This window comes from Microtus pennsylvanicus, chromosome 2 (assembly GCF_037038515.1).
Source record: "Microtus pennsylvanicus isolate mMicPen1 chromosome 2, mMicPen1.hap1, whole genome shotgun sequence".
NCBI lineage: Eukaryota > Metazoa > Chordata > Mammalia > Rodentia > Cricetidae > Microtus > Microtus pennsylvanicus.
In genome coordinates this window covers 81,267,701-81,294,783 of record NC_134580.1, presented here as the reverse complement: position 1 = coordinate 81,294,783, position 27,083 = coordinate 81,267,701, and the positions used below count along the sequence as shown (strand labels likewise).

Here is a 27,083-nt window from a genome sequence, read left to right as displayed (position 1 = left end):
AATCTCAAATGTCTATATATTTTGTTGGGGTTTTCACAAATTCACTATCTGGAACAAGTCAAAATAGGTTTTTTGACAGTACTGAGCAAAACGAGTAAGGATTTCTTATGGCAGCTGTTTACACTAAATGATAAACAGAAGAATTGCGGACCTGTACTTCCAACTTGTTCTCACAGTCTTTTCCACTCTGAAGTGCAATCCACACACTTTATGGGTCTTAGGACTAATGTGAGTATGAGGGTCAAGGACGTCAAATTCTAATTATGAAAAGTAGCTTAGGCTGGACAGTGGTGGCACACGCCTTTAGACCCAACGCTTGGGAGGTAGAGGCAGGAGGATCTCTGAGTCCTAGGCCAGCCTAGTCTACAGTGGTAGTTTCAGGACAGCCAGGGTTACACAGAAAAGCTCTGTCTCTAAAAACCAACCAACCAAATAAATAAATGGAAGGAATAAAGAAAAAGTGAGCTTAGCTCTAATCCTGAAATCTCAAAACAAACAAAATCCTAAATTATCCCCTTTCCTCCCCCTCAGACAGGTTTCTCTACGTAGCTTTGAAGTCTGCCCTTGCTATGTAGACCCGGCTGGCCTTGAACTCATGGAAATTCACCTGTCTCTACCACCCGAGTGCTAGGATTAAAGACACGTGTCACCACTGTCCAGCCTAAATTCTTAGTTTGAACACTTTTCCACTACAATTTGGCTTTTCAATCCCCTAATACAGTGAAAATTATAGGAAGATTACAGAATATAAACAAAACAATAACTATAAATGGGCCAGGCATTGTGGTATACACTTGTGATCCCAGCACTCAGAAGGCAGAGGCAGTAAGAGCACACATTTTGAGGCCAGCCTTGTCTACAAAGTGAGTTCCAGGACAACTAAGGTTGCATACGGAGAATCTACTTTAAAAACCTACTCAAATACATTTTCAAGTTGTTTAAGTGGTTGTGACAGTTCTTTGTGCCTCACTCAAAAGTTTTACGATAAAGTTGTCTAGGAATTGCAGCTCAAGTGGTATCTGTATATTAATCAATTTTTATTCAGCAGGCAATTATATGAACACCATATAGCAAGTCTTTCTCCCCTTTTGAGCACTGATGGACAAAACTGAGCTTTAACTCAGGGAGTCCTATTTTAATTGTTGTGCAGACAATTCAACAACTGAAGAAAAAAGACAATTTCCAAGTTTTGCCAGTTTCTATTTCTTAGTTTTTCCAATAATAATATTTATTGCTTAAGTAAGCTATAATTTCTCCATTAATTATAGATATAAATGTAGCTAAGGGTATGGCATGGCTCAGTGGTAAAGAGCTCACACTGTAAAAAGAAACAATAAGAAAATTAAAGTATAAATATAGTTGGATCACTATAATGCTGTACACACCAAGACTTAGTAGGTTGGCCACACTCAAAGATGCCACATCTGCTTTAAGGACTTCACTATCATAAAATTAACAACTTGTCAATTATAACCAGATATTCTAGACCCCTGTGAATTATTATAACTATAATTAAATGTGTTAAAATTATTCTCTTTTATAAAATTATGCCTACACTAAACTTCCTTCCCTCTGGGCTGTTTGTACTGATCGCCGAGTAGTACTAATCCTTTTTGCTTTCCTGAGTCTGAGGGCTAGGAGGTACAGCTCAAGTGGTGGCACATGTTTCCCACGCACAAGGTTCTAGATTTGATTCCTAACACCTCTCAACAAAGTGTTTATCATGTGTTCCTGTTATTTTTTTTTTACCAAGTGGATATACTATAACTGAATTCTCCATCTTATAACTTAATTGGAAACATAAGACCAAATACAAAAATGAATTTAAAATATTTTTGCTCTGTATATGCTGTATATCCTAAGAAATTCAGGAAAGGGGGAATGAAAAGTAGATATTGTAAAAGATTTTAATGAGAGGGAATCCTGGCCACCATGACAAGCAGGGTTTATATAACCCAATGAAATGAGACACTCAGGTATTCTGTAGAACAGTGAAGATATCCATGTTAAGTAAGAATACATAGTGAAAAAACAGGTTGGCTAATTGTAGTAGATCCACCACAGAGGGAAAAAAGAACCAAGCAGAGTTAAAATTGATACACAAAACACCTAGATGTCATTGTGTGGTGGGTAATGGCTACATTATTGTGATTCTTCTGGCTGGTGATAATGATGATGTAAGCGGGAGGAGAGATGGTTCATCAGAAAAAAATGGCGGTGGTAGTGTTTAGAGATCAGCGAGAACACTGTATTAGTTACAAGGATAGCTATTATTTGTAGGTCAGGGAATATTGGTTTGAGCCAGTAATACACAGAGGAACAATAAACAGTTCTCCATGGAACAAACATGAAAACTGTTGAGGGCTTTTGCATAGTAAAGTTTATTTTATATTAGACAGACCATTTTCAAATAAGATAGTATGATTTATTACAAACATGAAAAAATAACACATGACAAAAATACACCCAGACTCCCCTTCTTTTGTTTTTGTGTTTTGGAACAAAGTCTCCTTTATGTAGCCTGACTGTCTTGAAATTTCGCCATTTCAAGTGACCAGGCTGGCCTTGAACTCACAAGAGATCTGCCTGCCTCGGCCTCCTGAGATTAAAGTTTGTTCCACAAGCTTGGCCAGGACTCTTACTATCTATTCCTAGACAAAGAAAAGGAAAATCCACAGAGTACTTGAGATAAGAGAAACAGGAGAAAAAAATTATCAAAAAAGTCAGAGAATACAAAACAAAAACAGTGAATGGTGGAAAATGCCACCAATCAAAAAAAAAAAAGTACACAAAAAACAAGTAGATCTAGGAATAAAAAGGTTATGGTTTATTTATTACAATTCAACTTCTTAGGACTTAAAATCACTAACAAAATCCTGGTAACACTATCAGCATTTATCGCATATATTCAACAACTAACTTAGTACATTAACTAATTCACTGTTAGAAAAAACTTCCGGTCTGAGGCTGATGAGTTAACCCACTTAAATTCAATCCATTGGACATGGTGGAGGAAGATAGTTGAGACTAGATATTACATTATTTGTTATCCAGTTTTCACATGCATGCCATGGTACACGTGTACACACACACACACACACACACACACACACCACACACACACACACACACACACCACACACACTAGCATACACGTGCACAAGCTCACATACACATACCAAAAAAGAAAAGAAAAAATAATTAAGTTTAAGGAAGAAGAAAATGAGGTACAGGGATGTTTAGACTTCTCCAAAACCACACCACTGAGGATTGTTACTATGTAGCCCAGAATAGCTTCAATTCATGATCCTCCTGTCTCAAAGTATCCCCTCCCCCAATGCATTTTATGGACGTATGATCTGGAGAGATGTGTCAATGGTTAAGAGCACTTGTTCTTGCATAAGACCTCATTTTGATTCCTAGTACCCACATGGCAGCTCACAATTGTCTGTAAACTTTAGTCCCTGGAGATATGATGTCCTCTTCTGGGTTCCACACAGGCGCTAGGAACACATACTGTGCACAGACATACACGAAGACAAAACAATCATATACATAAAAGAAAAGTAAACAAAGAACAAATATGCACATTTAGAATAGAGAATAGCAAGTGCTGGGTATGTACCTCAGTTTGCAGAGTGTTTGCCTAGCATTCACTAAGTCCTTGGATTCAATTTCCAGCACCACATAAAATGGGCTACAGGCATTACTTAAGTTATTTTCCAATCTTTTGTTCTCTTGAAATTAGTTAAAAAACCACTTGAGTAGGACACACATGTGCTCGCAGAACCAAGGATGTGGAGGCAGGGAGAACAGCTGAGGCCAGTCTATACACAGTCCCTGCTCTAACAAACACACACAGTAAAAGAGTAGACTACCCAGATGCAATGATACACACCTGTAATCTCAGCCACTTGAGAGGCTGAGGCAGGAGGGTCACTTGAGCCTAGAAGACTTGAGACCAGTCTGGATAACATAATAGCCCTCACAAACAAAACAAAGCAAGCAAACAAAATCATTAAGAACGGAAATATCCATATTATTTTAAATGCAAACTTAATGTTGAAGCATTCTTCAAGAGCCTGACATGGAGGATTGCTTGAGCCCAGGCCTTCAAAGCTATTCTGGGCAAAATCATATGACCTTCTTTTAAAAATAATATACTAAATTTGTATACACATTTGATATCTATATCTGTACTACAGTGCTAGAGATAACAATACAGGAAGAATGTATTCAGAACTGCAGACCGAACTTCATACAGGGAAGGCTGAGACAATTACTGTTACAGTTATATATTTTTTCTAATATTTTATTTCCATACAAATTTTACAATAATCAAGAGTTGGGTTGTTTTGATCAAACTGATCTTCAGCAGATCCTCTTGAACTATCACTGGCATTTTTCCATGCATAGAAATATCCCCACTGTAAACCTAATTTTAGTGCTCTCAGATTTTTATCCAGGCTAAGAAAGTCAAATAACTGCTAAGTATACTGATCTCAACCAAGACTGTGAAACACAAAGCTTGGGCCTAAATTTAATTTTGCACTATCTACCAGTGAACATTTACATTCAGCCTTATTTTAGCTAACAAAATGAAGTAGTTTGTCATCACCAATCCATTATTACTTTTCAAAGCATAATCAACCTTCAGTGTTTATTTTTTAGAAAAATAGTGTCAAGGCTGGTCTTCAGCTCAAGATTATCTTGCATCTATTTCCCCAGTGCTAGGGGTTTGTCATGTTTTGTGGTTTGTGCATACTATTCAACCAAACTGAGTTGTCTTCAGACTTTATATTCCTCTATTTTTTAAAGCAACTTTGTCACCCTCCCAGAATTTACTTGTCACCAAAGATCTGCACTATGAAATAAACCTTACACTTAATTCAATAACTTAGTGTTTCCATACTCTAAAATATTCCATATTTGAGAAAAATAAAATGAATACTTGAGCATTCTTAAGCAAACCAACTGCATTATGATCCAATACCCATTTTCTCAATCCTATATTCATAGTTTCCCAATTTTATTAATGAAATGACTCAATTACAAATACCTTCAAAATGCTTATCAAATAATGCAATCATCGTCTGCGCCAAAATGATGTATTTTTTCAATCCCATCCCCTGTACCCAAACTACTCATTAGCTACTCTTTTTACAAATCTGAAGTGCAGCTGCGTAGTGGTGGTTCATGCCTTTAATCCCAGCACTGAGAGGCAAAAGTAGGAGAATCTTCCAGAGTAGCTTTTAAAAATCTAACGGCTAATTTGAAAGATCCTACCAGCAATCTTTGATAATGAATACAAATTCTAAAAGGTAGTCCTAAAGAAACATCGTGAATGTATAAATATTGAAAATCAAATACTGGAAATAACAAGTGCTGGGATTAAAAGCATGCACCACCACTGCCCAGCTACAAGTGAGTTTTAAAAAATACAGAACGCTACCATTTCTAGGGCTGAGCTGTGTGGGTACAGCAGTTGCTTAGCATGTGAGGTCCTATGAACAGTTCCCAGCATCAGAACAATACTCTACCATGTGAAAAATATAAGCTGCCAAAAAAGCATTAAGGGGTTAGAGAGTCCAATCAGGAGTTAAGAGCATTTGCATCTGCTCTTCCAGAGGACCTGAGTTCAAATCCTACCAGCCACGTTAGGTAGTTTACAACTGTATTTAATTCCAGCTCTGGGGAAAACAACACCTCCTCTGGTCTCTAGGGATACCTGTACACATATATGATACACATGTAAATACAAATAATAATTTCAAATATTTATTTTATGTGTCTGAATATTTTGCCTACATGCAAGTGCAAATGTATGTGTCCATTGGATGCACTGGAACTGGAATTATGGATGGTTGTGAGCCACCATGGGTGCTGGAAAATGACCCCTGGTCCTCTGCAAGACAAGTACTCTTAGCCCAGCGATGGTGGCACACACCTTTAATCCTAGCACTCGGGAGGTAGAGACTAGTGGATCTGTGTGAGTTCGAGGCCAGGCTAGTCCACAGAGCGAGTTCTAGGAAGGCTCCAAAACTACAGAAAAACCCTTGACTCGTGGAAAAGAACACCCCCCCCAAAAGAAAACAAACAGAAAAATCAAGTACTCTTAATTACCAGGCCAACCCTCCAGTCCTAATATTTAAAAAAGCATGAGGGAGAGCATATGCCTTTAATTCCATCCAGTGCTTGGGAGGAAGAGGTAAGCAGATCTCTGAGTTTGAAGCCAGCATGGTCTACAGAGTGAATTCCAGGACAGCCAGGGCTACACTTGGAGAAACCTGTCTCAAAAAAGCAAAAAACAAATACAAAATACAGATAGGGAACTAAAAGCAGGAATAAACATTGCCCCTTTATACTCATAATTTTACTACAAAAACAAATTATGCTTTTAGATAAAAATGTTGTTTCAACAATCAAAAAAACGGTCTGTGTTTTCCCTCCAATCTCCCTTTTACTTGGAACCATTCATTGTGTTTGCCTTTTAAAATTATCTTTGATTCTAAAATTATTTGTACATGTACTTAGCTTCCATAATAAGTGCTAACGAAAGCCTGTGACAATCATCTTTTCACTAGGATTATTCTGCTCGCTCATCAGAAAACAAGATTCAACATAGTTTTCTTTTTCTTTTGATATAGGGTCTCATAGGTCTTGTTGACCTTGAGCTCACAAAACTCCATCCTCTTCCTGAGTACTAGGATTAAATGTGTGCACACACAGCTCAACATAATTATCAAAATACCTTGAGTGCCAAGGAAATGGCCCAGCAGGTAGAAGTCCTGACTATGAAAGCCCAGCACACAAGTTTAAACTTGGAACTCACATAAAAGTCAATGACACACATGTGTAATTCTGGCACTGAAACAGTGATAGGAGAGTCCACTTGAAGCTAGTGCAACAGAAACAACACTACCTCAACAATATGGATGGCAAAAACTCATTCTTGAAAGCTCCCTTCCGACTTGCACACCCCCCGCCCTTTAAAATTCCTTGAGTTTTTTTGGGGACTAAAGAGATGGCTCAGTGGTTAAGAGCACTGGCTGCCCTTCCAGAGGACCAGGGTTCAATTCCCAGCAACCACATGGCAGTTCACAATTGTCTGTAACACCAGATCCAGGGGTCTGACACTCTTATACCAGCATACATAGAATAAATTAAAAAAAAACAAAACAGAAAAATTTCTTGAGTTTTCTCATAACATTCAGAACAGTATTTGACATACACCAGTACTAAATTAATGTAGGTAAAACCTATATTGATTTGAATTCTCTAAATATGAATATTCATATTTATGCATTGTGGTCAAAATTACTTATAAAACATACTATTTTTATTTGTTTTTTGAGAAAGAGTCTGAATATGCAGTCCAGGGTGGCCTCAAACTCAAAATATGCCAGTCTGGGATTAGAAGCATATCACCATGCAAGCCATAAAATACTATCTTAAGTATAATGGGAATCTAAAATGTATAAAATCCTATAAACTCATAAGGTCTGTAATGCTTAAGATGGTAGCTTTAAAAAGTCCAGTTTATTTTCCTGGTGTATTTTGTGCATATACACGTGCAATGATAACTTGCAGGTGTCAGTTCTTTCCTTCCTCCATGAGGGCGCCAAGGATTTAACTCCATTGTCAGGGTTGGTGAAAGGCACCTGTATCTGCTGAGCCTCATTACAGGCTCTGAAATGGAGTTTTAAATTTGGTAGATCTTTACATGAGTATAATAAAATCAATGCTACTTCCCAATGATTCTACTAAAGACAAACAAGGTTTTTAGTTCTAGAATCATCTCTTAGATGTGAAAATGAGAAATTAGAACCTGAATGTGTAAGTATAAGGAAGCAGATATAACCAAAAAACTGACCTTATAAGAACAAACAAACAAACAAAAAAAACAGAAAAAAAACCTATATTCTACAAATATAAACCCTTTCTTTGTGAAAAAATAAAACTCAAAAACTGACATCTGGCTATTTCTAATTTAGCAGCTCATTACATTGAACTGTCAAATTTCAATAGATAGGCTAAAAAGATAGGAAAATAAATTACAGTGCCAAGGTGAACTGAGCAGCCCCTTTTCAGTCACTACGTAAATCTGAATGAGGACAAAACCAACATTCTCTTTCATCCCTATCCCCCACTGTTCAACCACAAGTACACAAAGTATTAAAGACAAATACTCACATTTGTATAGGTAAGATTTCCATCGGATAGAATGGATTATATTTTTGAAAACCAGATTCCATCATTATTCAGTATTTGATTATATCACCAATAGGAAAACCAGAACAGAAATGTTTAATGTTAGTAAAGTAGAATATAATGATTGTATATAATACTGATTTCAAAAGACCTCTAATTATTGAAAGATTTCATTATGACTTTAATGTCATTTTCCATAAAATGACCCAATACAAGTCTCGCAAGAAAGAAGTCAAGGTCTTTCTCACAAACTTCTTTTGCAGGGTGTGTGGGGAGGGCATTCAAGGATAATTTTATTCCAGATTAAAAAAAAAAAAACCCTAGGGCAAGTAAGGTATAAATCTTGGCAGCTAGGTGGAATGGAGAGGATTAAGGAAGAAAAAAAGCCATGCCACTTCAGTTAAGCTTGGAGGTCAGCCACATGGCAGATAAACAAGTCACATGGCAAGAGGAGGGAGGCTACCCAAAAGAGAAGCAAGCCCAAAGTGATAGGCAAACCATATTTAGGTTCTGGAGCAACTGACTCTAACTTATATTTTATAAGTAAATGATCAGAAAATAAATACAACCAGTAAAGATATTCCCTTGTGAAACTACTTTCACAAGAACACCCAAACCTTCTCTTGCTTGATGTTGAATTGTAAAAATAAAAAAGCTTACAAGGTATATAATAAAAATATGCATAGATTGGCCAGATGGCTCAGCAAGAAGATAAAGCACTTGCTATTTATACCTGATGCCAAATTCAATCCCTGAAACAACTTAAAGGTAGGAAAGAACTGACTCACCAAAGTTGTCCTATAATCTCCACACTTATGCCATCCTACATTCGCCTATCATGTGTGGTGTGTGTGCACAAATTATACGCCTTGCCGGGCAGTAAGTAGCAGTGCACGCCTTTAATCCCAGCACTCGGGAGGCAGAGGCAGGCGGATCTCTGTAAATTTGAGGCCAGCCTGGTCTAGAAGAGCTAGTTCCAGGACAGGGTCCAAAGCTACAGAGATACCCAAAAAAGTAAGTCTTAGAAGTTAAGGGTTTTACCAACAGAAATCTATATACAAAACATGTAGCTGAAAAATACGGAAATATTGGATCCTTTATCTTAAACTATATTGATCACCCCAACTGACATTAGAAAAACAAGCAAAGGCAATACACACAGTAACATACTGATGATTTAAATATTGCCAGAAGTATTTGAACTTGTAAGACAAGCATGGCAGCACATGCCTGCAAAGTTAGAAACTGGGAAGTAGAAGCAGGACTACCCAGAATTCAGGATCACCTTCTTCCCATGCAGGGAATTCTAGATCAGCTTGAACTAAGACCATTTCAACCCTCTGTCACCTCTATCTCCAAAAAAAAAAAAAAAAAAAAAACCTTGAAATTATAAATAGCAAATTGCACTAAAGTTAAAAGTTCCCTTTCACTTAACCAATGTTTTTGAGCAAATATGTGGGAAAAGATACGGAAAATAAAGTAAGATAAATTAGCTATTAGAAATTTAAAGGACTCCGAACATATGAAAATATGCTCAATCTTCTTCATAAAAGAAATGCAAATCAAAAATTTCCTGAAATGACCTTCAAAGTAATTTACCAGGCTTATTCTGACAGTTTCATATGTGAAATAAATTTTTTTAACCCAAAAGTACTGACAAAAGTAATCTTCCCAAAAAATGACTTAGGAAACAAAGATTATCAATAGAGTTGGAATTTAAAATTTCAACAGCCTAAATGGAAGACTTCTTGGATTTGAGAAGTTCTGACAAATCTTCTGGATTCTTTGATAGAGCAATTCTACTTCTAGTAATTAAAAAAAAATATGTATTTGTGCATCACATGCATGCTAAGGCCAGAAGAGCGTGTCAAAACCCCTGGAAATAGGGTGACACATGGCTGTGAGCCACCATGTGGGTGTTGGAGATCAAATTCAGGTCTTAAGCAAAATTAGCCAAGTTTTAAGAGCTGAGCCATCCTTTAGCCCCATACTTCTAGGAACTTAATCTACAAATATTCAGTACAACTGGAGGTGATGTATAAATAATTAATCACTGCAGTAGTATCTGTAAAATAAAACAAAAACAAAAAAAGTTGAACCAGTGGTGGCGAATGCTTTTAATCATCCCAGCACTCTGGAGGCAGGGGCAGGTGGATCTCAGTGAGTTCGTGGCCAGCCTGGTCCAAAAAGTGAGTTCCAGGACAGTTATAGAGAAATCCTGTCCTGAAAAACAAAAACACACAAACAAAACAAAACCTCAAAAAAAAACCCAAATGACAAAAACCAAACAACATAAAATCAAGTTGGGAAAGCATTTAATGTCCTGAAATACAGAAGAGAGTAAACAAAAGACAGTATATTGTGTGCTAATAAAAAAATCCACATTTGGGGCTAGAGAGATACCTCAGTACTTAAGAGCACTGACTTTTCTTCCAGATAATCTGGGCTCAATTCCCAGCACCAACATGTCAACTCATAGTAACTACAATTCCATGAAAACTAATGCCTTCTTATAGCCTCCAAAAGCACCAATGATACAAATATGCATGCAGAAATAAGAAAGCATGTACATTAACACATTAGATATCTTAAAACTCCTGAGAAAATGAACAGTGTTACTGACGGAAGGCTTTGTGCTTCAGTGCTCCAAGTACCTTCTTAATTTCCTGATCTTCGACTTTTATTGACATGCATTTTTTTTTTTTTTTTTTTTTTTGGTTTTTCGAGACAGGGTTTCTCTGTGGCTTTGGAGCCTGTCCTGGAACTAGCTCTGTAGACCAGGCTGGTCTCGAACTCACAGAGATCCGCCTACCTCTGCCTCCCGAGTGCTGGGATTAAAGGCGTGCGCCACCATCGCCCGGCTTGACATGCATTTTAAAGCTTTTCTTCAGAAGATGCATACCCTTTAGGGCTTCTATTATTTATTTATTTATTTACTTACTTACTTACTTACTTACTATTTATTTATTTGTGGTCCTTGGGATTGAACTTGCTAGGCAAACACTCCACCAAGTAGAGCGAGGTACATTTCCCACCCTTTATGACTTTTATTTTGTCTAGCTAAATTGTCTAGCCTGACCTTGAACTTGCTATGTAGCTCAAGTAGGATTTGAAGTGGGGTTCTTCTAGTCAGCCTCTGAAGCAGATTTTACAGGTATGTACTACCATGCCTAGTTGTCTTTTATGTTAATATATTAAATGTACTGTCAACCAGTTCTCAAAACAGTTACAAAAACTTTTGAGAATGTACAAAAGAAATAAAACATACATTATACATATTAAAATTCAAAGTATAAAATAGTTCAATTATGTTAACATACATATTAGTGTGTTCCTATAGAGGTCACCTTGAGACAGGGTCTTTTGTTTGTCACTGCTTAGGTAGCTAACCCATACTTCTGGGAATTCTCTTTGTCTTCACCCCCCATTACACAGTAGCAGGGCTCAGATATGTGCCACTGTATCTGCATTAGATGAGTTCTGGGGATCCAAACTTAGGTCCTCATGCTTGCATTAAAAACACTTCAACTCTGTAGACATTTCTCCAGCCCCTAGTGGTATTTATTTTAGGGAAAGATTATTCTTAGCCTCTAAACATATATTGGAATTGAAACTAGGCATAGTAACATATGCCTATATTTTCAGTACTTGGATGCCTGATTCAGGGGAATCAGAGTTCAAGGCCAGTAGAATTACAAAAACAAATTCACGGGCAGCTTGGGGTTTACACTGTCTTAAAAATAAATGAAATTTTAGTCAACATCTTTAAGAAACTGCTTGCTTGTTGCCACAAATCACAAACTTTCGGGAATTAAACCAATCAAGTAAAATTTACAGAGACCATAAGATGACTGGATGGGTATGGGTGTTTGCTGCCAAAGCCTGAAGAACTGAGTTCAATTCCTGTAATCCACATGGTAGAAGACAATTGTCTTTTCCAAGCTGCTTGCTTTTGACCTCCAGATACAGCACTGATACACTGTATGCACATACACATATACTTAAATAAATAAATCAGATTTACAAAATATTTATAATCTTCCATTAAAAATAAAAGTCCAAGGTTGGGCTGGGGAAATGGTTCAGTTATTAATACTTTCTTGCAGAAGATCAGAGTTCCGTTCCCAGCACACACATATGGCCCTAGGTCAGACAATCTCTGGTCTCCACAGCCACCCATACACATGTGGCACATACATACATAAACATAAATAAAAAATTAAAGCCATGGGGTTGGAGAGATGAGTAGAAATTGCTTTTGTAAGGGTCAAAGTTTGGGTTTCTAGCACCCACAGTCTCTAACCCTGATCTGATAGCCTTTTCTGTACTTCATAGGTACCTGACTTATAAGCACATACACCTATTGATATATATATCAAATATATAATATATATATATACACACACACATACATAAATAACTTAAGAACAAAAAAAAATGCTTTATAAAAATCAAGCAGGAACCAGGTAGTGGTGGTTCACACCCTTGATCCCAGCACTCAGGAGGCAGATACAGGCCAATCAAGGGTAGTCTCCTCTACAGAGTGAGTTCCAAGACAGCCAGGGCTACACAGAAAAACTGTCTTGTAAAAATAGCTAAGTTAGTAAAATCCATGTCTAACATGCCCAAAGGCCTGGGTTCAATTCCAGCATCATATAAAATGGTTATGCTGTTACAAGTTTGTTAATCCAATCCAAGCACGTGTGAGATATAAGCAGAAGATCAAGGTCATCCTTAACTACACAGTGAATATGAAGCCAGCCTGGGTGACAGAGTAAAAGACATCAAAAACCTGAAATTAGTAAATTGTGTTTTGAAAAGAAAAATGGAATTTAAAGTGTACTAGCTGAGAATATTAATATTTAAGTGATAGTGTACACACCTGGCACGTACAAGGCTCAGAATTCAATCCCCAGCACAAAGCAACCCACAAATGTGATAACCCAATGAGTTACTAAATGGTCTCATATATACGTATGCAAAACACACATTGCTTTTAGTTTGTTAAATACTAAAATACTATTGGGGATGTCCAAAAATACATTTTAACTGGTTATTTTATTAACCTTGAAAAGAAATCTACTCCATCTCATAATTCAGTTCCTGAATACTGTTAACTGACCAGCTGTCTTCTTTCAGCAAATTGAAGAGGCAGTTCCACGGTGTTATTGCTTCCTCTGTTGCTGTGAGGTGTCAAGCTAACTGCCATCAGTTTGAGGGTCAAGGATACCCTGTATTCATTCACTCTTGGTGGCTTCATGTTGCTGTTAACCTTTGTTCTCATACATCTGTGGGTAGCTCTCTTCTACCCTCAATCCTTCCTGGGATTCAAGAACTATCATGAATCTGAGTCTAGAATCTTAGAAAATTCTTCCAATTCTGCTTTGCCTTTGAGCCTTTCTTCTACTTCTAGATTGTCAAGAAATGTTTTGAGTCTATTAGAGCTCCAAACTGGATTCCTTTGATTCTCCTTTATCCTTTTGCCGGTGTATGATCCGAACCTAACTCAATTTAGCTTCTGAAATTTTTGGAGGTCTGTAGCTACAAGTAGTTTCTTTCCATGCTTAGCTTTAAACAACCAAAATGTTTCAAGTCTCAACATTTGTAAGGTTAATCTTTGAGGCCTTGTATGAAGGTGTACTCCTCCAGAAGTTTGAATAAATGATCACCAAACATCAGTGTCATAATTTAGGCTGAATCCCCTTAAGCAGATGGTTGAAATATTTTTCTCCATACTTAACCTATGTAACACTGTTACATGGTTTTTAAAATGGTCTCATTGTTACATTGCAGGATTTCCCCTATTCCATTCTTCGGACCAAAGAAACTCTCATCCTATCCAGTTTGTAAAGTGGCATAAACTCAATCCTGGTTCATCGTTGTCATTCTAAGTGTAGCCTTTTAGCACAGACCTCTAAGAGAAGAGACATCCCATCGAACTTCCAACACACACAGGTCTTGAGCTTCACTAGAGTGTAGAAGATTTCCAATTGCAGCTGAGATTCTCCCAGTCTGGCAAGTTTTCTCAAGACAAAGTTTAATCATTCCTATCTTTGAGCTTCTTTTCCATTTTCCTCCCAGCAAGGCTGTGGTCTTTGGAATTCTTTGTTGTACTGACAAGTCTTCAACACTTTAAAGATGAGTAATCTTAACTCTTACCCAATACTCTTCTGTGGTACACATTGTTAACATCAATTACCCTCAAATTACAGCAAACTGACTTGTAAAGCAAACACCACTGCATGCAACAGTAAAATTTCAAAGGTAAAATACTAAGGTTGAACAAAACTCAACCAAGTATATTTTTCCTCTAAAATACTTTCATAAAACCATTATTTTGGTATCTTTAATGTTTAGTATAACTGAGAGGTTTAGATCAAAAGCTTTTACTTAGAAACAAAGTGACTAAAAAGCTACTCTTTGTTTTTTTGAAATCTAAATGCTAAATTTAAGTTAAAACAAGAATATATATGAGTCTGGGGACTTGAACCATGGTATGAGGTCAGAGAATAACAATGAATATTGGCTCTCTTTCTACCTTGTAGGTTCCTAGGTCTTAAATCAAATTATCATACTAAGTGACAAGCATTGTGATCTGCTTAGTCCTGCAGATCCATTTTATTTTTGTTTTTTGAGACAGGGTCTCTCTATGTAGTTCTGGCTATCCTAGACAGTTATGTTGATCAGGTTGGTCTCAAACTCACAGAAATCTGCCTGCATCTGCCTCCTGGGTGCTGAGATTAGAGGTGTGTGCTACCATGCCTGGTTTAGGACCATGTTTTCCATATTTTTTGAAAATATAAATGACCCCAACAATTTTTTCACTCATGAGTCACATATTGGCATAATTGAAATAAGCAGTTTTAATCATACCAGTCAAAGGAATGGGAAAAGTTAAAATGGCTATCCTGTAATTCAGCAAATCAACCCATGGAACTTGACAACACAGGAACTCAAGTTTTTATAATAAGTACATATGCAAATACCTCAGACTTTTAACTTCAATGTAGATAAATTTTATTGTACCCAGTAAGGAGTATCATCTCCTTAAAATCAGTTTTTGGAATTTTAGGTTAGTATAAATGTATAATCATACAAAATGTACCCCCATGTACACTTTTTAGAAATGTTATATCGAGATAGTCAGGTAAATGCCTCCCCCAAAAATTAAATAAAAAAAAAAACCAAAACTCGAGGAACTAAGGTTATCCCGCTCCAGGACAGCATTGCAAGCGAGTATAATAAGAGGAAGAGAAGAGGTAAGGGGATGAGACTGAATAAGGGTGAGACAAATAATTCTAAAATCTTTTGCTCAAATTAAATGTTAGGGATATTAGACAACTAAAAAGAATAGCTAAAAAGAAATGCCCCTCGACTGGAGAATGGATAAGGAAAATGTGGTACATTTACACAATGGAATACTACACAACAGAAAAAAATAACGACACCTTGAATTTTGCAGGAAAATGGAGCTAGAAAACATTATTATTATTATTATTATTATTATTGGTTTTTCAAGACAGGGTTTCTCTGTGGCTTTGGAGCCTGTCCTGGAACTAGCTGTAGACCAGGCTGGTCTCAAACTCACAGAGATCCGCCTGCCTCTGCCTCCCAAGTGCTGGGATTAAAGGCGTGCGCCACCACCGCCCGGCTTAGAAAACATTATTTTGAGTGAGGTAACCCAGACACAGAATGACAATTATCACATGTACTCACTCATAGGTGGTTTTTAAACATAAAGCAAACTAGCCTACAAACCACAATCCCAGAGAACTTAGACAACAATGCGTACACTAGGAGAGACTTATATAGATCTATTCTACATGGGAAGTAGAAAGTAGAAAGACAAGATCTCCTGAGTAAATTGGGAGCATGGGGACCTTGGGGGAGGGTTGAAAGGGGGAGAGGAGAGGTAGGGAGGAGAGCAGAGAAAAATGTAGAGCTCAGTAAATACCAATAAAAAAAAAGAATAGCTTTTGGAGGCCCAGTATGCTCTGGCATTCATTTGCTTATGAGTGTGCACAAAGCACCTTTTTAAAGTTTCTTTAATGCTTAAGTATTAGACAGATGTTTTTATATGTAGGTTATCATATATATATATATATATGTAATCATACCAATATGTAGATTATCATATCTGTAAAAATACCAGCCATATAAAGTGTTATAATAGTAAAAGTGAAACTTTGTTATAAACTGTTATATTCTAATTTTTAAAAATTACAATTTATGACTGGAGCCAGAAAGGTGCTCACAAGTTAAGAACAAACACTTGCTCTTCTTGCAGAGGACCAGAGTTTGGCTCTCAGAACCTATATATATAAAATCTTATCTGAAATTTCAGTTCCAGTAATCTGATGCCTTCTTTTGACTTCCATGAGTACCAGGCAGATATGTAGTACACATATATCTATGTAGGCAAAACACCCATATACACAATTTAAGAAATAAAATTCAGGATTTGGAGGCATGCTAATTATCCAGCAAAGATCTCCACTCCATCTTCCTAAGGCAGGGTTTTACCTAAGGCAAGCTCAAAATCAAAACCCTTCCTACCTTTACAATTTCTACATACTTGGAATATAATCCTGGGTATGTTTTTGATATTCTAGAAAGTAAATAAATGTGATTAAGTGCCAGTACTCATGCCAGTATGGTGGTGAACACCTTTAAGAGGCAAGCAGGTCTTTGTAGGATAGCCAAGGCTACAAAGAGAGTCAATGTCACAAAAATAATTGACACTCATGAATTCAGAGATCAAATTCCCTTCCTCACTCTACTACCTTAAATAATAACATAGTTCTCTTTCTAAAAACTATGTAACACAGACATGGTGGCACATACCTTTAAGGCAGAGGCAGAAGGATAATTCAAGCTCAAGATTAGTTTGGTTTCAATTCAAGCTAGTCAGATATATAGTGAGACCCTATCCCAAAATAAATAAATAAATAAATAAAACATTACAATGCCTGTACAATTCTTATTATCATCTTCCCCATCAATAATGTTAAGACAACCTTTCTCAAAATCTTCTAATGCTATAAAGCCATAAAATATTATTTCCTACACATACAACAGTCTTCAGTGTATAAAACTTCCTTTAGGAAGATTTCCTTGACTAGACCTCTCCATATCTTCTATGTCTTTAACACCAAAGATGTGCATAGCAGCTAACAATACCTAGCATGTTTTTATTCAGTAGATAATGAAGTTAATATGCTTTGTAACTTACAATTTTCATCCTTTCTTGACAAATAATGAAAGTAAAAATTTTAAATGCTCTATCATTCACTATATACCTACAGCTATGTAAAACCTTTGAAAATATACAGAAGATGAAAGGCTTGAAAAACACAGATGTCCTAACAATCTTTGGCTCCAACAGTAAACCATACTATTGGAAATTATTTTAAAGACTACAGATAATTTTATCTGACTACAACTAACACCAACAATGAGAAAGCACTTGAAGCACCGGTTTCATTCTACTAAAAACCCCACCTTATTAGGGTTCTTTTAAGGACTAGGCTTTCACGTAAACAAGCAAGTCAAAAAACCGAGTGTTTGTAAAACACAACTCAGTGCTGTCTTACTACCTAGTTCTGGACATCCTAGAAATCACTATATAGAACAGGACTATACTCAACAGACCTTCTGCCTTCCAGTGCTGGGATTAAAGGTTATGTGCGGTGGCACAGGCCCTGCCCAGCCACACAATTTTCTGAAAAGTTACAAAATTACTACGTAGTTTTCTCTGCCTATTTTCTTTCTTCAAGACAGGGCCTCTCTGTGTAACAGCTCTGGCTGTCCTGGAATTTGTTTTGTAGATCAACCGGGATTAAAGGCATACGCCACCATTGCCCAGCTCATTTTCTATCCATAAAAGTTTTGGAATGAACATCACTAAATTTAATAAAAGAAAATGATACAGTTCAAATTTGGAAAACAGAACTGAAAGTTGTTTTATGGGTAAACAACGTATAAATTTATTGTATCATAATGGCCTTCTAGAATCTTGAAGAAGTAAATGTCTAAAGAAAACATGGAAACAATATAATCCCAGAAGTAGCCACTATTATCACTTGGGGGGGCGGGTTATAGAATACTTTCTTGTGTTAGAAATAAGTATATTAAGTCTTTAATCCTAGCATTTGGGAGGTAGAGGCAGGCAAATCTCTATATGTGAGGCCAGTCTAGTCTACACAAAGTGTTCCAGGACAGCTAGGAATATACAGAGAAACCTATCTCAAAAAAATAAACAAAAAGGGAGACTATGAGAGAAGTATGCTTACTCTGAGAAAAATAATAATAATCTTCATTTGAAAAAAGTACATGGAGCCCAAGAGTGTTTATCTATTCCCCAAAATCAAATATTTATAATAAAGATGTCAGAGGTGGGGTTGAGAGTAAGCAAAACACTACAAAGAATTCCTGAGATAAGACATTATATAAAGCAAGTCGGATATAATGATTCATATTTGTAATCCTAGCATTTGGGAGGCTGAGGCCAGAATGCTGTACAACAATAAAATCTTCTAATATAAAGCATGATTTGAGGTTGCATATAAATTACTGTACTCTGAAATCTGTTAACTGGCACAATGGCCTATGTCCTTAAGTATTATGTGGTTGAACAATTTACTCTTTAAGTGTACTCCAAAATTCTGGCTTACATGAACACAGCTAATAAAAGAAATTCTAGCAAAACTGAGAGTAGACAATCGGCATAGAGGAATTAGAAATAAAATTTAAACCCCCAGCTTTTCTTAAACTAAGTATCTCAAAAAATTATGTATCTATACACCAAAAAGCAGAGTAATGACTAACCATAGTAACACATAACACACAAGAACTTTCATTTTTGAAACAGGTCTCTATATATAGTCCTGGCTCACCTCAAAAATCAGAGACACACCTGCTTCTGCCTGATGAGTTCTAGAACTAAGGGTATGGGCCACTATGCTTCACGTTTGGAATTAAAACCAAGGGTAGAGAAGGACACCATCACTAAACTACACCCCCAGCTCACTTCATCCTTTCTGAGACATGGTCTCACAAAATTGCCCAGACTGGCCTTGGATTCACTCTGTAGGCCAGGCAATATCCTCCTGTCTTGGCCTCTCAGATTGTAGGATCCTCTAAATGTGTAGATTTTGCACTTGTAACCAAAGATTGAAAATATTCAAAAGACAAACTGCATGGATACTGAATAGATTCTTTCTCCTTATCATCATTACATAACATTTCCACAGCAATTGCTGGGAGGTGGTGGTGCACATCTTTAATCCCAGTACTCAGGAGGCAGAGGCAGGTGGATCGTGAGTTTGAAGCTAGTCTGGTCTACAGTAGAGCTTAGTTCCAGGACAGCCAGGGCTAGAGAGTAACCCTGTCTCAGAAAAAAACCAAAAGAACAACAAACAAAAACTGGCCAACCAAGGCAAAGAATATGTTGGGGGAGTGTTGGGCATGTTCATCCAATTAAAGATTCATTAATTTTAAAATAAGTTTAAAAATAAGACTATAAAAACAGCTTCCATTTTTGAGCCATGAGTTCCACAACTATAATCCTAGAACTTTAAAAGCTGAGGTAGGAGACCCACAATTTTAAAAGCTGTCTGAAGAAAATAGATAGTGCCCATTAATTTTAAAAGTACAAACATTAATCATTTTATGCTACAAAAGCTTTGTGATCATTATATAATCTGGACTGTCAACTTTAAGTACTTATAATCTAATGTTCTTAAGCACTTGTCACCTACAAGGTTCCACAATATCCAAATACTTTTATTTCATATGCATGGGTGCTTTGCCGGCATAATGTCTGTGCATCACCTGTGTATGTCTGGAGCCATTGGAGGCTGGCCTGAAGATCCCCTAGAATAGCACTTAAGATTGTGAACAGTCACGTGGGCACTGGGAATCGAGCAACCAGTGTTCTTAACTGCTGAGCTGGGCGTTGGTGGAGCACGCCTTCAAACCCAGCACTCAGGAGACAAGAGGCAGGTGGAGCTATAAGTTTGAGGCCAACCTGGTTTACAAGAGCTAATTCCAGGACAGCTAGGGCTGTTACACTGAGAAACTCATCTCAAAAAACAAAACAAAACACACACACACACACAAAACCCAAACAACAACAACAAAAACCCAAACGAAACAAATAAAAACTGCTAACATCTCAAAATTTTCTTAATTGCAATCCAAAACCAAAACTGATGACCAATGCTACTGGTAGACAAAGTAGTTACAGGAATATTATCTAAGAAATTTAAAATATTAAGATTCGGTACTGTATAGGTTACTTACTGAAAAAATGCTGTCACTAATTTTCTCCAGCTTAAGTGATTCTCAAATAAAACATGACACTTCCTTAAAGCTTGACAGATTCTTCAGAATTTGATACTGATGTTATGCTGGCCTTTTGAAATTGATGGGTTTTAATTCACGTACCATGGCATGTTTGTGGAAATCAGAGGACAACTGGGGCCATCAGTTTTCTTATTCCACAGGGCCCTGGATACTGAACTCAGATCTTCAGGTGGCAAGTACCTTAGCCTGGATGAGCCTTCTCCATGACTATTTGGGGAATGGGGTGGAGGGGTACCATAGATAAGGGCAGTGTTTGGCCTTCAACTCATTTTCCTGTCTCTTTATCCTAAGTGCTGGGATTCTGGTAAACAGCACAATTTCCAGCCAAGGTTTTTAAAAAAGGTTATGGAAAACCTAGAGTTTGCCTGAATGAGATATGCTGGATTTAGCAAAGATCATTTTTAAAAGGCAAGAAACAAAAGCGCAGCTTTATGCTGCACAAACCCATCTTAAACTTGGAGAAGTTAGTGTTCAATCTGAGAATTATATTCAAGCTGTGGAAGAGTTCCAGGCTTGCTTAAGCCTCCAAGAATATTTGGAAGCCCATGACCATCTCCTTGCAGAGACTCACTACAGTTGGATTTGGCCTATGGTTACAACTCTCAGTATGATGAGGCAGTGGCAAATCTACTAAAGTTATTGAGAATGGCTGTACTAAATGAGCAGATGAAGGAGGCTGAAGGATCATTTACTGAATATGAGAAAGAAATTGAGGAGCTAAAAGAACTGCTACCTGAAATTAGAGAAAAGATAGAAGATGCAAAGGAGTCTTAGCATAGTGGGAATGTAGCTGAACTGGCCTTGAAAGCTACCCTGGTAGAGAGCTCTTCAGGTATCACTGCTAGTGGAACAGGCACCTCAGTCTCCGTGATTGCCAATAGAAAACCAACACATGGGGTGCTTCCTCGTCAGATTGTATAACTGGCATTTCCCATCTTGTCGGAAAGAGGAAACCAGAAGAAAGCCCCCAGAACGATAATGCAAAGAAAGCCAAGCAGGAGCCAGAGCTGAATAGAGGCAGTGGGGATGCTGTCCCCAGTGGACACGAAGTTTCAGAAACATGGAGGCCGAGAATCAGGCTAAAAGCCCAGCAACAGCAGAGGGGACAGTGGAGTCTGCAGCTACAGTTGAAGGCACTGCATGTTAAGAGGGAACGGAACCTTTCTCCCAAAGGAAAGTGGTTTTGTACATAATGTATTTTTTCACTTTTGGGGACTCTTTTTGTATAACTTTAATAAAGATTGTAGGTAACAAAAAAGAAAAAGGTTATGGAACAAAGGTTCTTGGTTAAGAACATTCACTGCTCCTTTATGTTGGGAAACTGGTTCAGGTGGACTGAAATCTCAAGGTCCAAATCAGGAGCAGAAGGAGAGAGAGCATGAGCATGGAACTCAGGACCGCGAGGGGTGCACCCACAACACACTGAAACAATGGGGATGTTCTATTGGGAACTCACCAAGGCCAGCTGGCCTGGGTCTGGAAAAGCCTGGGATAAAACCGGACTTTCTGAACATAGCGGACAATGAGGACTACTGAGAACTCAAGAACAATGGCAATGGGTTTCTGATCCTACTGCACGCACTGGCTTTGTGGGAGCCTAGGCAGGTTGGATGCTCAACTTACTAGACCTGGATGGAGGTGGGGGTTCCCAGGACTTCCCACAGGACAGGGAACCCTGATTGCTTTTCGGGCTGGGGGGAGACTTAATTGGGGGAGGGGGAAGGAAATGGGAGGCGGTGGCGGGGAAGAGACAGAAATCTTTAATAAATAAATAAATTAAAAAAAAAAAAGAACATTCACTGCTCTGCTGCAGAGTTCCTTACTCTGCACCATATCTGCCTGTAACTCAGTTCTAGGGGATCCAACACCATCTTCTGGCTTTAGCCAGGCACTACATTCATTATGTGCAAAACCACACACAAAAATATTTTTAAACAATAAATTTACTAAGTAAAAAATTGTCACAGGAGCCAGGCAGTGGTGGCACACGCCTTTAATCCCAGCACTCAAGAGGCATAGATCTCTGTGAGTTCAAGGCCAGTCTGATCTACAGAGAAAGTTGCAGGAAAATTAGGGCTACATAGAGAAACCCTACATAGAGAAATTCCCCCGCCAAAAAGTTACCCTAGCTCCTAACTGTGAAGTATATAAGTTGCCCAGACTATATTAGTCCTATAGAAAAACAAAGTGTGGTAATGGTGAAAAATAACTCACATATTCCCACTCGACTGATGTAATAAACAGCTACGATATTACCAAACACCCAGTAACACACCTCAGAGCACCTCTTGACTATGTAAGAACAAACATAATTATCTTCTTAAAGAGCAGGGAATGTTCAGTTAGACAATAATAAAATTTGACTACTGCCCTCTAAGGCCTCAACTTCCCAAAGTGGCAGGTAATCACTTTACCATGTATTCATTGTTAGAACATCAAATCACAGTACTGGGGCACACTAACTCAGGCTCATGTGTAAGCTTTTGCTCCAAAGGGCAGCAACTTGAAAAGAAATTTATCTTTTCACTTTATAGTTGATAACTGAAACAATATCCTTTGCTTTAAATGTGAATGCTCAAGCATTTAATGTGTTGAGTGGAAGAAAATTAAAAACCATTATCAACGAATGGTCAGCACTGTTTCTTCAAATCCATAAGGCCGCAGAAATTACCATCATAAAAAGGGCCATCTCCCATGTGTTAATTTTAAGATAAAGGAAAACAATGTCATACATTACTTAAAAAAGGTAATTTTCTAACTACAATGTCTACAACTGAACATATTTTAGGAATACCTAAATTTGAGATAAAAAATATTATCTTTAGGATTTTGTTAACTTTCAGTATCACATTATTTCAGAAGTACATTTCAACCTTTGCATTTGGCAGATATTTTAAGAACTATTGATTAACACCACCAAACAGAAAATTTTTCTTTAGAAATCAACAGGCACACAAAATAGCATCTTACCCACATTAAGCTTCCCTGGGCCTAAGAAAAGCAGGTAAGTTTTTCAAGGTGTAGTCAAGGCAAATATTCACTATCTTTGTTCAGATGGGGGAGCATGCATAGACTTCAACTTACTATACTAACCAAATACTTCTTTCCTGCTAGAAATTTTCTAGAGATAAATAGTTCAGTAATAAGTTAATACACTGTTGCTCACACTGATTTTAAGAAAGCAGCTTATCTGGAAATAGAGGAATCTATGTCAGCTCTTGGGAGGTTGAGGTAGGATTGCTGTGCATATGAGATGAGCCTGGGTTACACAGTGATGCTGTCTCAACAGAACAGGGCAAGACATTAGAGCAAAAAAAAAGTGCTTGCCACACAAGCATGACAACCCAAGTTTAATCCCCGAAACCCTCAGTGAGGAACAGAACCAATCCCAAGTTTTCTGATCTCTGCATGCTGTTATATTCCCACATATAGCAAACTAATCCACCTCATGTGGTACAACATGCCTATAATTCCAGCTGTTGGGAAGTAGAGTTAGGGGAATGAGAAGGAATTTAGGGTCATTCTTTATAAACAGCTAAGCATGAAGAATTAAATCACACCCTGTGCCAAACAAAAAAGTAATCAAACCAACAAAACCAAATCAAACCCACTCACCGAAAACTGAAGTGTAGTTTATAAAAACTAATATTTACTTTTGTGGGTGTGGAGGTCATTGGGAAGCTTGGAGTTGGTTTTCTCCTTTTTAAGGACCCAGGATTGAACTCAAGTTGGCAAGTTTGTTTGAGTGCCTATATCCCACCAGCCCAAAATTCAATTTTTTATGTTTCTTTTTTCTTCTTCTTTTTTTTTGGTTCTGGTTTTCTGAGACAGGGTTTCTCTGTGTAGCCTTGGCTGTCCTGGAACTCACTCTGTAGAACAGGCTGGCTTGGAGCTCACAAAGATTCACCTGCTTCTGCCTCCCAAATCCTGGGATTAAAGGCTAGGATGACCATGGTCCAGCAAGCTCAAGCTTTAAAAGGATACGTTTGAGCCAGACAGTTGTGGTGCACACCTTTATTCCCAGAACTTGGGAGGCAGAGACGGTGGATCTCTGAGTTTGAGGCCAGCCTGGTCTACATAGTGAGTACTAGGACAGGTTCCAAAGCTATAGACACCCTGTCTCAAAAGCAAAATCAACACATTCAAAACAAGGTGGCACCTAATCCTAGCACCCAAGAGTCTGAGATAGGATAATTAAAATTTGGAAAGAAGAGACATCATGTCTTCAAGGGGGGGAGGGGAGGAGAGAAGGGGAATTCTCTAAGATTTTTTTTTTTTTAAAAAATAAAGTCAAGTGCCACACGTTCAAAGTCAGGGACCATGAAAAGTCTTTTCTGTGATAAAATTATTTCTATCCCCAAATATGGAAGTTGAATATATATTATTGTGAAGCATTTGAGCATTCTGTTTACTCACGAATACCATATATTGGGGTGTATCTTCACCTCTTGGGATGAAACTCATATACCAAAATTACCTTCTTATGATTAAAAAAATGAATAAAACCATACACTCTGGTTCACAGGGTGGCTTACAAATATCTGTAACTCTATCTCCAGGGAGTATGATGACCTCTTCTGACCTTTGTGAACACCAGGCATGCATGTGATGCACATATATACAAACAAGCAAAACATTCATAACACATCTAAATTTCTTGAATTATTTAAGATTGATTTATTTTCATTATGCATGTCTGATTGGGGATTTGTGCATGACTGCAATTGCAACTAGAGTCCAAAAGAGATCTTTGGATCCCTTGGGGCTGGTATACAGGCAGTTGTAAGCCTCTTCTCTTCATGTGAGTGCTGGAAACCAAGCTCCTCTATCAGAGAAGTATTTCGTATTAATTTTAATTACTGAGACATCTCAAAAACCCTAGCCTCTATGACCTTAATGTCTATACTAACAAGTTGAAAAAAGTACTATACTATTCCACAAAGGAAATTCAGCCTAAAACACTATTCTCAGGAAAACTTCAAAATGCACGATCTGATTCTAGTTCACAATTAATTTTAGAATGTACAGACATCATAAATCTATTTAGTCCTTTCCTACATTTCAGACTCCTTTTGAATTTTTGACATAAGCCTCTTTCACTATAGCCCAGTCTGCTACAACCCACCAGGCTCCAACCTCTCCAGGGCTGTGATCACAGGTATGAGTCACCACCCAGCACTATAATTCTGATTTACAAGTTGAGAAATCCAGGACTACTGAGATGGCACAGGGGGTAAACTTGGTTACGTTGCCACCAAGTGTGACAATCTGAGCCTGATTGCTGGTCCCCATATTGTACAAAGGGAGGAACTATCCAATGACCTCTATTGACAAGTGATGGCACAGTGTAAGCATGTATACACACAAATAAACAATATGAAATTAAAGTTGAAAAATTTAAAGAATTTTAGTTCATTAGTAGAGTATTTTACAAAAAATAGAAACCAAAACAAACAAACAAAAAACCCAACAAAAACAAATGGCCAAATGTTAGAAGAATAAATTTTCTAGAAGATATAAACCATAGGTTTTATTTAAAGGAACTTTAGAAGTAACTATGTTGCCAGGTGGTGGTGGTGCACAGCTTTAATCCCAGCACTCGGGAGGCAGAGGCGGATGAATCTCTGTGACTTCGAGGCTAGCCTGGTTTACAAGAGCTAATCCAGGACAGGCTCCAAAGCTACAGAGAAACCCTGTCTAGAAAAACAAAACAAAACAAACAAAAGAAACAGCTATGTCTTTTGCAAATAGTTCAATATGAAAGGCTTGAATCACAAGAGAAAAAAACCTATAAACTACTACTAACAATGACAATGCTTAACTATCAGTGCTACATAAATGGGTGGGGAAGGAAACTTAAAAATAATTTACTATTTGTAACAATAAGTATGAAAATACTACTTTCGTTTATAAAACAGTACTATAATTATTCAAATCAATTGTGGTTGTAAGTAATTCTTAGTATTTTTTATATTTATGCATTTAAGAAACAGTAGATTAAGAAGAAGAGTTTTAGAGTAAAATCTGAATAATCACACAGACATGGACCAACATTTATTACAAACAGGAAAAGTAGATCTAAGAAGAGTACAGATTTTTCAATAAAGGGCTATAAAGCTGAAATGTAAAAATTTCCATGTTCTACATATTTTATCTGCATTTTAAATACATTGCTTAGTATGTACAAAACACTGTTAATACAGTAATTTAAACTGCTTTGTGGAGGCATTAAAACAGAATCAAGAATGGAGAAGTTTATTTCAATTTAAGTCACTCATGTTCCATCTTGAGTTCACTTTCATATTCCAAGAAAGGTTATTTTGAGAAAAGTAAAAATTGTATTTTACAACCTACTATGTATAAGGAAAGAAAAAACAGTATAGAGCAAAGAATTCATGTTTAAATTGTTAAATGAAAAGCCATCAACCCTCTACAAGCTTTATTAAATCGCAGCTTTCACAGGCGGCAAGATGCACCATTGCTGTTACCAGCAGCATAACTTCTTC

General features: G+C 37.3%; 1 protein-coding gene and 1 pseudogene across 1 annotated transcript in view; one reads left to right on the top strand and one right to left on the bottom strand.

The window, feature by feature from the left end:
* The window catches only part of Cstf3 (cleavage stimulation factor subunit 3), an 86,518-nt gene that overhangs the window by 37,053 nt on the left and 22,382 nt on the right, over window positions 1–27,083 (bottom strand). The window lies entirely within an intron of this gene.
* On the top strand, window positions 20,954–21,724 carry LOC142844896 (nuclear autoantigenic sperm protein pseudogene; annotated as a pseudogene).